Below are 16,326 nucleotides of genomic sequence, written 5' to 3' on the forward strand. Positions count from 1 at the left end.
CCCTTTCTCTTTCCTTGTTTTCTCTTTCTTTCAGTTAGAAGTACACATTGGACTGGGGACGGAGAGGATGACAAAATATTCATATGATTTCCATAAAAGCATTTGGTAAATGATGAATTACAAAGTCCTAAGTTCTCTTTGAGGGTCTTAGCAACAGCGATTAATGAGCTTGTAAACATGTAATAGGTAAAATAAAATAGAGAGGGAGGAAAATCAGCGGGACCTGGTAAGGGACTGAGGCAGTGGCTCGGTACAGAAATGTTTGGTAGTCCAAGAGCACTAAAAGCCAGATCCTCAGAAACAAAGGAAAAACCAGTTGGGAGTGGCAGCCTGTCTGTAACCTCATCAGGGATGAGAAACCCTTGGGACAGTCTGTGTAGCTAGACTAGCTGACTAAGCGAGCTATGGGCTCATCCAGACACCTACCTCAGAAAATCAAGCAACTGAGGGAGATAACTGACATCAGCCTCCACAGGCACAAGTGTGCATACACACTCACTAGCATGTATGCCTATACAGATAGCACACACACACATATAAAACAACATTTCAAGAGACTATGGCATTGTAATTTAATCTCTCGTCTGCATCTCATTATCTTAACAATCCAAAACAACAGCTCTCTGATGCCTTATACAGAAGGAAGAGGAAAAATAATTTCCCTGGACAGAGTACCAGGTTCCTCTATCACACTAGTTATTATTTCCAAATGTTGAATGTCAAGGGAGTGTTTCCCATTCTCCTAACTGTTAAACTATTTGGCTCCCTTTGGGGGAAGGGATGGGTTTGGCAACCCACAGAACTTCATGGAATTCCAGGCTGTGTGTGAGGCCACCAAAGGAGCGCTCTGTGCAGGGCTGCGTCTCCTCTAGGAAGTTCAGTGCGACAGGCCAGGATCTACCTTACTGTGTTCTCCTGGGACATTTAACGTTTCATTTAACGCCTTTACTTTGAAATATATCTAACTTGTAAAAGAATTCCAATAACGGTGCAGAGGACCTCTGAGAACTTGCACCCACATATTTCAAATGTTAGTCTTTTTAGCATGTTTGCTTTTCTGAGCTCTTTCTCACTAACTACAGAGTTGTCACCTCGCCTGTTTCTACTTGAAAGCAGGTCATGGACATTTTCTGCCTTTACCCCTAGGTACTACAGTATGGACACCAACGAGGGAGATATAAATACAGCAAAATGGTAAGATGGTCAACCCTGCTGTGCTTTAATCCTCAGTTCTTCACATAATTGAACACTGTCCCAACAGTAAACTCCATGACAAGAGGATTAGACCCAGGATCAGGCATAGCTCCTTTAAAAGTAAACTTTTTTTTTCTTTAAACCCCTTCTTCTTAAACTCCTGTCATATTTTTTCTTTAAGAACTTGTAACCCTAATTTGATCTTGCTTGCTGTTTTCTCATTCCTGTATTCAAACCATGCGCATTAGTTAGAAATATCCCAGAAGGCATTGCAGGCTCTTTCCCAAGCTCAATGCCCGTCTCCCTCAGTAGAACCTCTTAATCTTGATGTTATTATTCTCTTGGCAATTAACACAAATCTAGCAGGGAGCTCCACTGAGACTATGTAAATATTCTGTTTCTGCTCAAGCTTCCTTCTAGTAGTTTAATCTTTTAAAGTCTTTTAGAACTTGACCTTTTCTGTAACTATTGACTGAAAATAAGAGAGATAAGCTCTTTATCAAAGCACATCCCCTCCGCCCCCATTGAGAAAGCCACTCAGAAGGGTGACATTGATGCAGTGAGGATAGCCTAGGCCAGACACCAGCTTTGACACCAGGTTTGCTCTCTCCAGCAGCGTGACCGCTAAAGGGTCCTTCCAGTATCATTGAGAAGGAACTCTCACAGCCATTCTTTGGGCTGGAAGTGGGACAGATGGACCCCAGCAGGCCTCCAGTCTCCCTCCATCCTGAAGGTCCACTCTGGTAGTTTGTGTTGCAAGATATTTTTAGTTAATGGTTTTTGTTAGCATATAAAACTACAGATTCCATTAGGACATTCCTATACACACAAACCATTTTGCTTGTCTATGCTCACACCTGCACCTACCTTCTCCCATCCCACTTTCAGTGATAACTTCCTACATGTAAATACTTCTGCTGCTTTCATGTAACGTATATGGGAAAAGTTTACAGACCGGCATACACAGACATTTTAGTTAGCCATTAACAAAGAATAAAGTTATGTCACGTGTAGGAAAATGGATGGAGCTAGAGCTCATCATGTTAAGTGAAATAAGCAAGACTCACATCCCCCACTCGAAATTTCTTTTTATCTTATCTTATATGTAGAAGATATACAAATATATATATATATGTGCCTATATGTGCAAATGGAGGACTATAAGAGAGAAGAAGAAGACTAAAGGAAGAGCAAAGGGAGAAACCAAGAGAAGACAAAGAAGAGTGTAAACAAAATATTGCATTTTTCTCTTATATGTTGAGAGCCTTGGCCCACCTTTTTCACCAGCATAGTAGAGTTTAGCATCTTCTTCGGAGATCATGTGGAAACATAGACAACTTGGGAAAAGATGTGCCATGAGTAGGACATCATGAGAAGGACATATCCTTCTCCTCAGGAGAGATCCCTGCTTCTTTGGGAAACTGCGCACCACAGTTCCATGACCAACCTCCCCATGTCCCAAACTGGTGTCTGTTAGAAAATCCCTTGGGATCTGACAGCAAGAATGGGATACACAATTCAGGTAGGACGTTGATTTTCAAGCTCTTCTGCTCTTCTTTAGAAACAAACGACAGAAAGGAAGAAACTGTCATTCTTTCCCTGTTTGTCCAGGGGTTTTTAGGCAGCTGGCTCTGCAGGACCTGAAATCATCTCTTAGACAGCTGCATCGGAGCCATTGACTGCAGTCTTCAAAGCAGCAGCCACGCTCTACTCCAGAAGATACCGGTTGCATTCTCTTTCCTTTCTTACTTATGACTATTAAAAAAAGAGATATGTAATATGAACTGAAGCACCAGGGGAAGTTAAAAATAAAACTTCATCGAGTGATATTTCACATGCGGTGGTGTTCATCCAGTTAAAAACACACAGTTCGACAGAATTAGTGTATTTGCATTTATGTAACCACCATCACAATCAATTTTACATTTTCATCACTAAAAAGAAACCCAACCCTATTAGCAGTGACTCTCAAGGGAGGTTCTAAAAAATGGCTCCATGTGTTTCTTGAGCAATAGCTGCCCATCTTTTGTTCTTTCCTGGGCTTAACTATTCATTCACTATCTTCCAGCTGAGCTGTGCTTACAATGGTCTCTCTGTAAAGACTTAATTAATTGATGGCAGTTGGGTTTTCTTCCCTAGGGAGCCCTAACCTTATATTGTTCTTGGTAAATTTGATTTTTGAATTTCTCCTGTCTTTTCTCTGGAGACTTGTGAATGGGTCGTTCGGAGGAAATTGCAGGCTGTTGTGGATCATCTTTTCAAGAATTTACAATTTAAATCATACTTTATTATACACAATTCTACCCCATCCTCCCAAACAACAGTTAAATGTAAAAATAGCAATGTCTATAAAGTGTTGTCCTGTGCTAAACAGTCCTTAGGGCTTCTCATATTTGTAAAAATTAGTCTAATACTCTTCTAGTCAGTTTGGGTCTCCAAGTTGAATATGCTAAAACATACACAACAAAGTGATAATGTGAAGATGCAGACACCCTTTAGAAGGTGATTAAACCAGGACAGATTACTGTCATACACATGGGCTTCCACAGCAAATCCATCCTTTCCATATCTCCCACCTGGTGGAGACTCAGCAAGAAGACTCTCACCAGACATTGAAGGTGGGCTTTGATATTGGATCTTTCCATTTCTAGAACTCTAAGAAAGAAGTTTCTGTTATTTTAAATTACCCAGTCCCAGGTAGCAATATGAGCAAAAGGCAAATTCTCACCATCAGATGAGACAGGGGTAATTAAAACCAGCCAGAAGTGCAGAGATGTTCAGCGACGGCAAGCCTGAAGGCCATAGAGTTCGGAAGATGGAACAGAGACCAGGGGTCCATGCAGTGTGCTTCTAGTCTGGCCTCCAAACGCTGCTTTCATTGCTCACAACTTTCCCATTTCAGAAGCAAATTCTGACAGAGAGCTAGTTAGGACTCGAGTGCACACTGAGCTCAAAGCCAATGCCCCATGCTATAATCAGTCAACAGTCTCCACAGATCACTTGCTCCAAAATGTTATAGAACCGAGCTCTTCATCTAGGTCTATACATTTCACAGCCCTCCCCACGTTGTGGACAGCATGGCTAAAACTTTATGTCATCAAATACATCTTAAGGTACTCGGAGTGTCTAAAAAAAAGCCTTTCAAATGTGAACCAGTGTGATTATATTGGAGGGAGGATGCATAGTTTTCAAGTCAATTTTCAAGGCCAGTTTTCCCTTACTGTCCCACGCCGTTTGTAAATTCTCTCCATTTCTCTTTCTCAGGGTGTGCTATCCCAAGCACATGGAACATAGCACATGGATTTAATAACCACAGCAGTGATTTGAGCGTGTTCTTGGCTAATCAGAAAGTGCAGCGGCAAGCCCAACAATTCATTTCAGTTGTATATCACTTTAAAAGCGTTGACACATATGTCCGTTAGAGAGAAAATAAAAATTTAAAAAGCAGAAGAAGGCAGCTTCTGACCTGCCAGCTGCAATGATTTGATACACAGAAGAGAACTGTGGAATTCCGAAGCCATTTGGATTTTGTTAAGTCTGAAACAGCATCAAGTCTGATCTCCGCCACTTTAAACAGTTTAATGACTTTTGGATAAGCCTTCAGAGGTAAATGGTTAAATCACCAAATGCTCCATAAAATAATTATGCAAACAATTTTCTGGCTAATTATCTAACATGAACAGAAGCACACAGCTGCTAAGATATATAATTGCTGTTTCATCAGGGCTGGCTACTGTATTTACATAATTCCTTTACTGATCTTGGTGGAGTTTGGCGGAGGGCATTTACATAATATCCCATGAAATGAAGGAGTTAAAGATACAGCTCTGGCCCCAGCTGGTAGATAACAACATGACTTACTTTGATATATTTTTTTAAGGCAATGGATTACGGTCTTTAAGTCTATGTGCATTTGTATGGCATGTGTAAGTCCTTAGGTGGTTATATTTAGACTAAGTTAGGGCACAGATAAATTTTTACTCCGTTATCTATATAATGTACATACAGAGAAAGAAGCATGTAATTGGACAGTTCACAAACTGAACTCCCTCAAGGCATTAAGTGGAGTAAGAAATAGAATACCTCTAGCACCTCAAAATATTCCCTCATCTCCCCTCAAGCTTCAACTCCTTCTAGAGAGAGATACTATCTTAATTTCTATCAGGAGACTAACTGTCAGTGTTGTAGCGAGTTTGAATGTGGTTACAGAGCATATAGTGTTTTTATGTCTCTACGTTCTTTGATAAGTTTCATCCTACTATAATTTGCTCTCTTTCTCACTGGCAATATGATATCCCATCATACAAGTGAAGTATATATTGCAAATCATTTTACTGTTCAGAGGTTTTGCGTGGTTTCTGGGCTAGCAATATTTTGGATGACAGTGTTCATGTCTCTTAGTCAACATATGTTCAACATTTCACTTGGGTCTATGCCTAAGAGTGGTCTCTCCCTTTCTCTCTCTCTCTTTGTGTGTGTGTGTGTGTGTGTGTGTGTTCAGCTTTATTAGATACAGTTTTCTCAAATGGTTGCACCAATTTACACTCTTGTCAGCACTGGAGGCAAGGTCGGGAGAATGTTTGAAGCATTCTATCTGATGCATGCTAAAATTTATAGAACAGTATAAAAAAAAAAAACAGAAGCAGTTGTTCTAAAGACAAGAACTGCAAAAGCAAGGCCTAGTGAAGAAAGGCTTCTGTGAGAAGGTAGCCTGATGAAGGAAGAAATACATTCGAGGTACTCTGGTACACAGCATGCATGCTAGAGAACCTCCCTCCCCCACTCTCTCTTTTCTCCCCAGTCTACACAGAGCATACTGAAGTGCTGCCTAGGTCTGAAGAACCACTCTGGAGACCTGGGGATGCCTCTTTCTTAACATGTGGCTGCCTTTGCTGGAGTATGCAAATACCTAACACCGAGGCAGGGGATTTCTGAGATTAAGGTGTCATAAACTAAATGTTTGTGTTCCCCAAATGCCAGACGTTAAGATCCTAACATCCAGGTGCATGAGATGACTAACCTGGTAAAAGAGCCTGCTAGAAAGTATGACAACCTTAATTCAGTCTCCAGAACACACATGAAGGAGAGAACCAACACCCGGAAGTTGTCCTCTGGCATCCACATATGCGTCATGGCGTGAGCACTCTCATCTCGTGCACAAAATGCATAAATAGGAAATTTATGTGGAAAAAAATCCCAACCTACTAAGTGATGCTAGTAAGAAATGTGACTTTTGTTGGATAAGTGGTTCAAGAAAGTAGTCTTTACGGATGGTACCAATGCCCTTGAAAGAGATCGCAGAGATCCCTCTTGTCCTCACTATGATGACATATTAAGATGACAGTATCTACAAGCCAGGGAGCAGGTACTAACCAGAACTGGATTGTTCTTGTTCCCTGATCTTGGTTTTCCAACCATTAGAACTGTGAGGAATGAATTGCTGTTTCTAAGAGCAGCACACTCTCTTGTGCTCCTGGGCAGTGAACACACCAAGATGTAGGTTGGAAAGTCAACCATGGAATAGAAAAATCACACCAATTTCTTCATGGCTTGTGCTTCCTAGGATGGCCAGGAGTGGTGGGGGGAGAAAAAAGAAAAAGGGAAAGGGGGGAAGGGAAGAAGATGGGTAGGGAAGGAGGGAGGAAGAGAGAGGTGGAGGGAGGAAGAAGATTTCTGGGGTAAAGTGTTCAGAACTCTTAAAAGACAAACAATGGTTTCCTTTTCCGACTTATTGATAAAGTGGTATTAGTGACCATCCCTTTAAGGTGGGGAATATTATCTCTAAGAGGTAAATTGCTATTTTCCCACTTGAGTTACAACATTTGCATTAGCAGATTAAGAAATGCTTCTCGATCGTGTTTAGGAATGGCAGGCGGGAGGTGAGGGGACAGTCCAATCATGCCTCAGGGTCTCCTGCCTCACACATCCAGATTTCAACTCATTCTTTGATTAAGTTGGTTTTTATTGTTTTAGGGTATTTTAAGGCAAAATTCTTAATCAGATTCACGGACAGACATTAAGGGGTCTCTGGTTCTTCTGAGTTCACATGCCCAGACTGTGATACTTACTTCTGCTACCATATTCTCAAGTGAGTCTGTTAAAACCCACTGTTTAAAAAGACATACTGCTATAGGGAAATGTTGAGTAAAGGAATATAACCATTGACACAATCTATGCAGTTACTGAGATAGGAAATTCCAAACTAAATGTACAGTAGTCTAGCAATAAGAGATGACTGAAAGCATAGTATTTTCAAAAATGTAGAAGAAAATGAATATTAACTTAAAATAATACACTGTGCTTGATTACTAAGATATGGAATAAAGAGGCATTTTCAGAGGAAAAAGGAGATGGAGACAGTTCACAAAGTTTAGTTCCTTACCAAAAGAACTCATTAAATGTTGTGATTTGAATGAAAATGGCCCCCACAGTCTTATATATTTGATTAATTTCCTTTTGTTGAAACTATTTGGGAAGGATTAGGGGGTAAGGCCTTGTTGGAGAAGGTGTGTCACTGGGGGTGGACTTTGAGGTTTTAAAAGCCTATGCCTTCCCTGTTAGCTCTCTGCTTCCTGTCTGTGGGTAGGGTGTAAACTCTTAGCGACAGCACCAGCCCATGCATCCCTGACTGCTGCCATGCCCCCTGATGTGATCATCCTTCACTCTAACCCTCTGGATCTCTGATCAAGCTCCCAATTAAAGGCTTTCTTCTGTAAGTTTCCTTGGCCATAGTGTCACAGCAACAGAAAAGTAACTAACAGAGATAAGCTTTAGTGCCAAGGAAATGGAAGTCAAGAGGGAACCATGTCCAAGAAATTTCTAAACACATTTGTTAATCTAAAAACTATTTTTAAATTTCTCATTGCATCTTGACCAAAGTTTTCTGTCCCTCCACTCCTCCTAGACATCCCCCGCCCCACCTCTCCTCTCCCCCAGATCCACTCTTCCTCCACTTCTCTTCAGAAATGAGCAGGCCTCCAAGGAATATCAACTTATCCTGGCATAACAATTACAATAAGGCTACCCATGATAAGTTACAAAAAGACTAGGCACAAACCCTCATATCAAGTCTGGAGGAGGCAAGCAACCCAATAGGAAAAACAAGGGTTCCAAGAGCAAAGGGAAGAGTCAGAGACAGCTCCTGATTCCACGTTAGGACTCCCACAAGAAGTGTTTTTTAAAAAGATAACTAAAAGATTTTCAAATGTAAAACTGAAATGTTGGAAGACAATAAATAGCATGGTCATAGAGTGTGGGAGAAACTGACATTAGAAAGTACAAATTCATTGCATTATAATATTTAGGATGAATACAAAGACCTTTATCACTTTGGACTTTAAGCAGGAATGTGTTTAAAAGCTTAAAAGTAAGTAATTGAAAAGAACACGAGGAAAAGAAAGGACTAACGAACACTGTATCAACCTAATAAGGGACAGAAGTAGGGGAGGAAAAAAAAGAAACAACAACAACAAAAAAAAAAAAAAAACAACAAGGCAATAAAAGATACTGGACAGAGATTGACACATTATATCAGTAATATTAGTAAATGTGAGGAGATTAACTTACTCAATGTAGAGATCCTCTGGTCAGATTATCTCTAGACCAGAAACCTATTTCCATGCTGTTGTGGGAGGAAAAAAAATAAGTTGGTAGAGTTTAGCTGTTGACAGGATGAGGAACGGCCAGGGAATCATAACAAATAATGAAAGGCAGCTGTCGGAAACTCTAGCAAGACGAAATCCGAATGCTCACAACAGAGCAGCCTCCTGAGATGGTCAGGGAATGGGACCTCGTGAACTAAATGGAAGACATTTCTGCATTCTCCCTTTAGAAACTGATCAAGTAGTAAAGGGGAGTAGGAATTTTGAGTAACATAATCAGTCTAGATTAAAGCAAATCTATAAGGAAGACATATTATTCAAATAGAGATTAATTCCTTTCAAGTATTACCAAGACACTGACCACTTCCACAGAGACCATGGAAGTAATCTGAATAGCAAATCGGTAACACAAACTCCCTTCTCCCTCCACAATACAACATTAGACACCAACAACAACCAAAGAGCCAGGAAAAGTCTTTATGTTCAGAACCTGAAATAATCTTTTTAATATTTATGAATCAGAGAATAAGTGATAATGGAACTTATGAAATATTTAGAACTCAATGACCGCAAAATGCTATCTATAAAAGCTTTCTGCATGGCTTTAGATTTGCGTTCGTTAGGATGACGCAGTAACTTTAATATACAGGTTATTGTTGGGGCTGTGGGAAGAGGCATGTCCATCTGGGAAGTAAGAGCCAGTTAGGTAGGACGCTTATCCAACAAACACAAGGCCTGAAGGCTCGTTCTCATAGTGACCCAAAGCAAACAGGTAAGCAAACACAGCCAGCTGATAGACGATAGGAAGAAAGAAGCAGAGTAAAAACACTGAAGAAAAATGTCCATGAGAACTTGGTGGAAATCGCTACAGGTACTGCCAGCATTTCATAGATTTGCAACTAGAAAAGTCCTATTTCAAAGCAAAAAAAAAAAAAAAAAATCACACAGTTTTTTCGGTCACATTTCTCAGGATCAACATGGAAAATACGTTTCTGATTATGTCATGACTCTCCTATAATTGCTAGTTTTCTTTTCCCACTTCCTATTGACATCACTGCTAAATTTGTACGGCTCTTCTGTAGAGTTATTGTACACTCCAAATGAAAAGTTGTGATAATACTTTAAAATATCAATCAAGATGAATATGACTACATCCTCCAAAAGCAAATTTCACTTTGTCTTGGCAACTTAACAAAGAGCAGGCACTTCTGTTTCATTGACTACCTAAGGGACAGATAGATAGATAGATAGATAGATAGATAGATAGATAGATAGATAGATATAGATATATATTTCAGTTCAATTTGACAGACTTGTGTCAGATATTTCTCTTGGGTTCACATTTCACACAAAAGAAATCACTTTAGAACTGACTCTAACGCATAACTGAAATAAGCCCCATTGTTTAATAAGTAAGTAAAAAAAGATTCGGGTCCTCTGGGACTTTGCTGAGGTCACCCATGTAATGAGTGAAACCCTCTAAACTGGAGCCGCTGGTTTCAGAGACTACTCTACAGCAACCAGCACTTCAACAGTTATACAGATTTCTTTTGCCCACTTTGAGTGCCCATGCCATCGTATAATGGACAATTGGTTGTGTCTGCAGAATCATCCCGGCATAGCATGTCACACCTCTGCTTCCTGTCTCTCTACTTGACAGGATATGTTCAGGGCCGCTGATTATTGGAAATGTTAGGTCTTTCTCTTAGGGTCATCTCTCCTGAACCAACCGTATAAGGGGAAGCCAGTTGAGGACAGGGAGGACAAACATAAAACTCTATAATTTCTTATAAAAATGTAAACAAAGTTAAAAAAAAAAACTAAAGCACATGAAAATCCTGACAAATAATGATTGATTTGTTTTACCTTAAAAACAAAACACAACAAAAAGTCCAGGCTGACTAGTTCATTTAGTCACTGCAGTAGCTAAATGTATAGCAGCCAATTTTTCCCACAATTTGGTTTCCTATATGATAGAGACAATCCATTACAGAAGACAGAACAATTGGCCAAAACCAATCTGCATGGGAAGGGAATGAACAAGGTTTATTTTCAATAGTCTTTTAGAAAAGAAACCAAAAAACCTGCCAAAAGCCAGACCAATATTTAATCAGCCACCAGCTGATAGAATTGCCAACAGGCTCTTCATGCTATGTGTAGTGCATCTAGTGTTTTTCACTAGGAATGTTCTGCGGCTGTGGGGAACTTAGTCATAGATTTTCTGTAACAATTCCATAAGGAGCAGAAATGTGCTGGAAGTAACTGAGAAACTTCACAACCAGAACACTGGCTGTGTTTTCCCTCAAGTCAGCAGAAGGTCAGACAGAGTGAGCTGACTGTAACAGAATGTGCAAAACTCTTAGGGGAAACTGAGCTGGTCATTACAGAAAGGGTACAAATGAGCTGTTGCCAGAACTAATTGAAAGTCTATTATTCAGATGAGCAGGTCTCATTCACCAAGGTATTGATAACCTTGTTTATCGAAGATGGGGGTTTAATTCATCTTTTGTCCCAGCAACAAAATGCCTGAAGCTGGGTGCTTTACCAAGGAATTATTTTGATATGAGTCATGATTCTGAAGATTGGAAAACCAAAACATAGTCCTGGAGTCTAGTCAGGAGTTTTTCAGGGCTATGTCATGATACTGTAGAGAAGAGGAAAGGGAAATAGCTACATTAAGAAAAGGCTAAGCACAACAGGGAGTAACATTGCTTCAAAATAAGCCCTCCTACTAGCCTGGTCCTATGAGCACCCCATTAGTATTTCCAAAGATGGCATCCTTCCATGAAGCCCTACATCTTAAACATCTACCATTTCTCAAAATGTTTCACTGGGCGCATTTCATTGGGAACTTTCCCAATAAAAAATACTCGATGCACTGCACAACATTGCCAGCTTGCAAACTTCGAGGGATATAGTCAAACCATTCCCAACCCTACCATCATACCCCCAAGTTACCTCCATAAAAGATCAGACTGACTTGTCCCCTAACTGGCTACAAAAAAGATTTTCGGATGAGGAAGATGTTGCTAATTAAAGACATACAGTTAATGCTGAATAATTTTCAAAGTTCTGTCACATCCGTTTTTCAATTGCACCCTCTAAAGAATCTCATAAAAAGAATATTCTCTGTAGTTTTCAAGTCATACCTGTACACTGCTAAGGGACCTAGATCATCACTCATGGACTTTCAACTCTGTCATCTCATCTACCACAGCTCCATCCTACCTCAGCCCAAGTCACAGCTCAGTTTATCCATTTCAGATGACACCCCAGATCTCAGTCATGGACCTCTTCCAGTCATAGAAGAGCCAAGGCTGGCAGTGGCATGGGCTTCCCATCCTTGCCCTTTCCTCCTGCTCTCTCTAGAGTCATGACAGGAGGCTGCAAGAAGGAATGTGGCTGGAGTCATGCACTCACCCGTTTCTGTGGAGAGTCTTCTCTCCACTGGACACAGGCTCAACCTGAAGACATTAATCTGTTAATTGCCGTCATGTTGCCATTTCCCCCGCAGTCAGAAAGACAAGTAGGTCATTTACTCTCTTCCAAAGAGCCCTGTGAGAACTGGACTCACTGTTCCTCCCATTCTGCTCTGTGAGATGAAATTAAAGTGCAAGCTCATCATTGAAAGTATTAGGCCCTGAAAAGGGCTTGTTGTGTCCAAAAAGAGTAGTACTGGGTTTTCTGGATATTTGTTTCTGACCTACTCTCTGAATTTCACTTTAAGATATCTTTTTGTTAAAATAACAAGGGAAAATGATTAAAGTGATGGACTGTAGTTGTCTTGGTTGCTTACTGCACAAAAGCATTGGTCGGAAAGTAAATAGGGATTATGAAGGTAGTTTAAATACCATTAGGTAATAATTCCCAAACGGATGGCAGGAAATGGTACCTGGCAAAAGATGCTTAGAGGAATCAGAATAATTGATGTCAAACATTCATATTCGATAGCCCCAATTCCTACAAGGTTTTTACTGGGGAAATATGTGCATGCAGATAGCAATGATCCTGGATGGAATTTACAAATAAAACAAAAGAGTTGATGGAATTAGAGAATTATCATTGGTAGGCAGAGACAAGAGTATTTGGCCCATGAACGAACGAACTTATTCTTAGAAGAGACTCCTAAGCACATTCTGTGCTTCACGGAATGTAAGAACTCAAGCAAAACCCCCACAGTCTTTCTGAACTGAAGAAACATAGCTAAATGGCTGGACAGCTAGAAATTGAGAGAATGGGGTCTCAGAAAAGAGGGAAGCATTGCACTGATGTAGAATGCTGAATTCTGTATATCATTTTTTTTTCAAATCTTTAGTTGATCTCTGTTTTAAGAGATAGGTATTGTTGGATGTCTTAGCTCCTGTTCTACCGATGTGACAAAGCACTATGACTAAGGTAACTTATAGCCGAAACCATTTAATGTGGGCTTACAGTGTTACAGGGTGAGTCCACAACCATGATGGTAGGGATCATAGCAGCAGACAGGCAGGCACTGGGCTGAAGCAGTAACTGACTTCTTACACCCTATTCACAAGCAGGAAGCAGAGGGAGCTAATTTGGAATGGTCTGAGTTTTTGCAACCTCAAAGCCCACTCAGAGTAACACACTCCTTCTAATTCTTCCCCGACAGTTCCACCAACTGATGGCCAAGCATTAAAATCTACGAGCCTGTGGGGACCATTGTCACTCAAACCAACACATCTGCAATACTTGAAGCTTACAACCTTATGCTTTAATGTAGATATAGACAGCAAAATATTTACTGTAGAAGCTAATTAGCCTATATGCCAACTCACACATGTCTCACACACTTTCAGTGACAAGAGCAGTTAAAAAAAAAAAAGCAACACACGTAACACGTGACTATTGTATGATGTGATTTAATTAACTTCAGTTCTTATGTTATACACGAGACTATAAACTTGTTCATCCTACACATCTGGCATTTATCATCCTTTAATCTCCTTATTACTTACCCACTCATCCATATTTGTAGGCTCATTCTCTACTCTGAGTGTTTGGGTTCTTCTGAAAACAAACATTCCTTGTAAGACCCCATGGTATTTTTCTTTCAGAAAGGTGAAGCTGCTTAATGCACTTGTGAATAGTAGAAACGTGACTAGGATCCCAGGGGGAAAATGACCTCTAGGAGACTGAGAGGCTGAGGCAAGTTTGCAGATGCTGGACCACATGGGGAATGGAATTAGGAGCCTGAGTCATTGCTAAGAGACTATGGTAAACACTTTGTAATTTCCATTAAAATACCAAAGAGTCTGTAAGAATAAAGAGCATGTCAAAACTAATGAGTTTACCTGGAAGCTCAGAAGACGAAAATTGATCCAGTTTAGCATGAAGCCAAGCTCCTAAAAGTTAATGGTAATTTCTTTGTCATTTAGTTGTTCTCTTGGATGAAATGTGACACTCTGCAGAATATGATAACAGATTACAAACTATTCACTGTTACATTATTTGCAAAGTGTAGTTACAACCCAGCATACGATTAAAATTGCTAGAATATAATATAAAAACCTAAAGAATACAAAAATATAAAGATGCAAAGTAGGAAGAAAAATCTATTGTAGATAGTCTGATTTAGGATTTTATGACATCTGTCATATTTAACTCAAAGACGCTAAAGGAAAGTATGAATGAGTGACACATGCATACACACACACACACACACACACACACATACACAATTTTAGAGTTTTAAAGATCAAAATGAAATCAGTGGAAACCTAAAGCAGAAAAATGAACTGTGAACTTTAAAAACTATCAGATATGCTTAAAAACACATTGAAAAAGAAAAACAGAAAAAAAGTTAATGAACTTGAAGGCAGATTGTTCAAATCAAAATACAGAGGGAAAAGATGGGGAAGAAATAAGCAGCCTCAAGAATAAGTGGGTCTGTATTAAGTCACCTCACATACATGTAAATTGATTTTTTCATAGAGGAAAGGATAGAGGAGAATTTTAAATAATGACTGAATATTAAAAAGAAAATAAAAAATAACCCCTCCCACAGCCTATAGATTAAGGATGTTCAGCAGACCCCAAAAAGATGAAAATGAGGCTAGCTACATCTAGGCACACTACAGAAAAACTACTGAAAGCCAATGATAAATGAAAAGAATTTTAAGAATTTTAATCACAAGGGGAAATAGAATAATACCCTTGAAGGCAATGGAAGCAGGAACACAATAGAACAAAACCAAACAAACATTGTTACGATTTGAATCTGAAATGTCTCACAGGGTCTCATATTTTAAATGTTTGTTCTCCAGCTGGGGGAATGAGAGATTTGGAAGACTGAAGCCTTTGGGAGGTAGAGCCTGGCCAGGTGAGTGTCCTAGGGATGGGTGTCTGCTTCCTAGTCCACTGGGCTGTAGGAGACTGCTTCCCCTGCCATTGACAGAGCTGACCTGCCAGGCCTTCTCCACTCAATAAGGATGAACACTCCTAAAACCATGAGTCAAAGTGAACCTTTAATGGAAACTTTCTTCCATTAAATTGTGTCTAATAGGGTATTTGGGCCACAGCAACTCAAAGCTAGCAATACATTCTGGAAGTTGAGTATGAAGTGAAATACTGAAAGTTAACTCAGACCAACAGAAAAGAATGCAAACTATGCCAAGGAGTCATCTAAATGCCTGATTTTTAAAGACTTTTTGTCAGCTAAATACTAAAAATTCCTCTGAGGAGAAAAACGTAAGCTAGAAATTCAGATCTCCAGGAAGATAGGGGGAGCAGTAGAAATTGTGAATGAGGTCATGTCTCCTGTAGCGACAGGCATTTGTTCTGAGAAACTTGTCTTTACAAAGCTGTGTTATTGAGGGAGCATCATGGCCTTTGCTCATAGTACCCCAACAGCATCACCTACTACATCATAGACCATATGGAATAGTCTATTGCAGGCAACCTTCTACAACCTAACACAGTATTGAAATTTATAAGCAATTGTAACACGGGGTAAGTATTGATACATTTAATTATAGCTAAGCCTAGAAAAGACATCGTAATATATGAATAAAAGATTAAAAGTGGTAAGCCTGGTTAGGGCACTTGCCATTAATGTGTCTGGAAAGTTTTTCTAGGTGATTCAGTGAGTGACTGGGGAGAGGATGTGAGGCCTCGGGCAGGAGTGTGGACCACTGGGACTTTAAGAACACTGTGACCTTAGCTACAATAAGTGCACAAAAATATTTTTCTTTCTTCAATAATAAATCAAGTGTAGTTTATTACGTTTTAAACTTTATGAAACCTTGCCCTTTTTTCAAGTTTTTGATCCTATTGTAATAACACTTATCTTAAAACACAAACATTTCTTAGCTATTAAAAATATTTTTTTTCTTTTTATCCTTACTTGCTATGTTTCTTTTAAATATTTTTTTCCCTATTCTGTCAAGATCAGGTGCATTCAGGGTAATATGACCATAAGCTATTTTCCATGCTCAACTTTCTTTGTGTTTAAAAAGACTGAAGACAAATAGATGAATATACAAATGCACACACCAGTCTAGGCCTACAGAGT

At 39.6% G+C, this 16,326-nt stretch overlaps 1 long non-coding RNA gene across 4 annotated transcripts in view; it reads right to left on the minus strand.

Annotated features, from left to right (window-relative positions):
- LOC132649699 (uncharacterized) overlaps window positions 1–12,364 on the minus strand; it is a 69,565-nt gene extending 57,201 nt beyond the window's left edge. For all 4 annotated transcript variants that reach the window (XR_009588191.1, XR_009588193.1, XR_009588192.1 and 1 more), the window contains exon 1: window positions 12,216–12,364. This is a non-coding gene — a long non-coding RNA (uncharacterized LOC132649699). The remainder of the gene's footprint in view (window positions 1–12,215) is intronic.
- Window positions 12,365–16,326: the final 3,962 nt, after the last annotated feature.

The sequence above is a fragment of the Meriones unguiculatus genome, chromosome 21, assembly GCF_030254825.1.
Source record: "Meriones unguiculatus strain TT.TT164.6M chromosome 21, Bangor_MerUng_6.1, whole genome shotgun sequence".
Classification (NCBI taxonomy): domain Eukaryota; kingdom Metazoa; phylum Chordata; class Mammalia; order Rodentia; family Muridae; genus Meriones; species Meriones unguiculatus.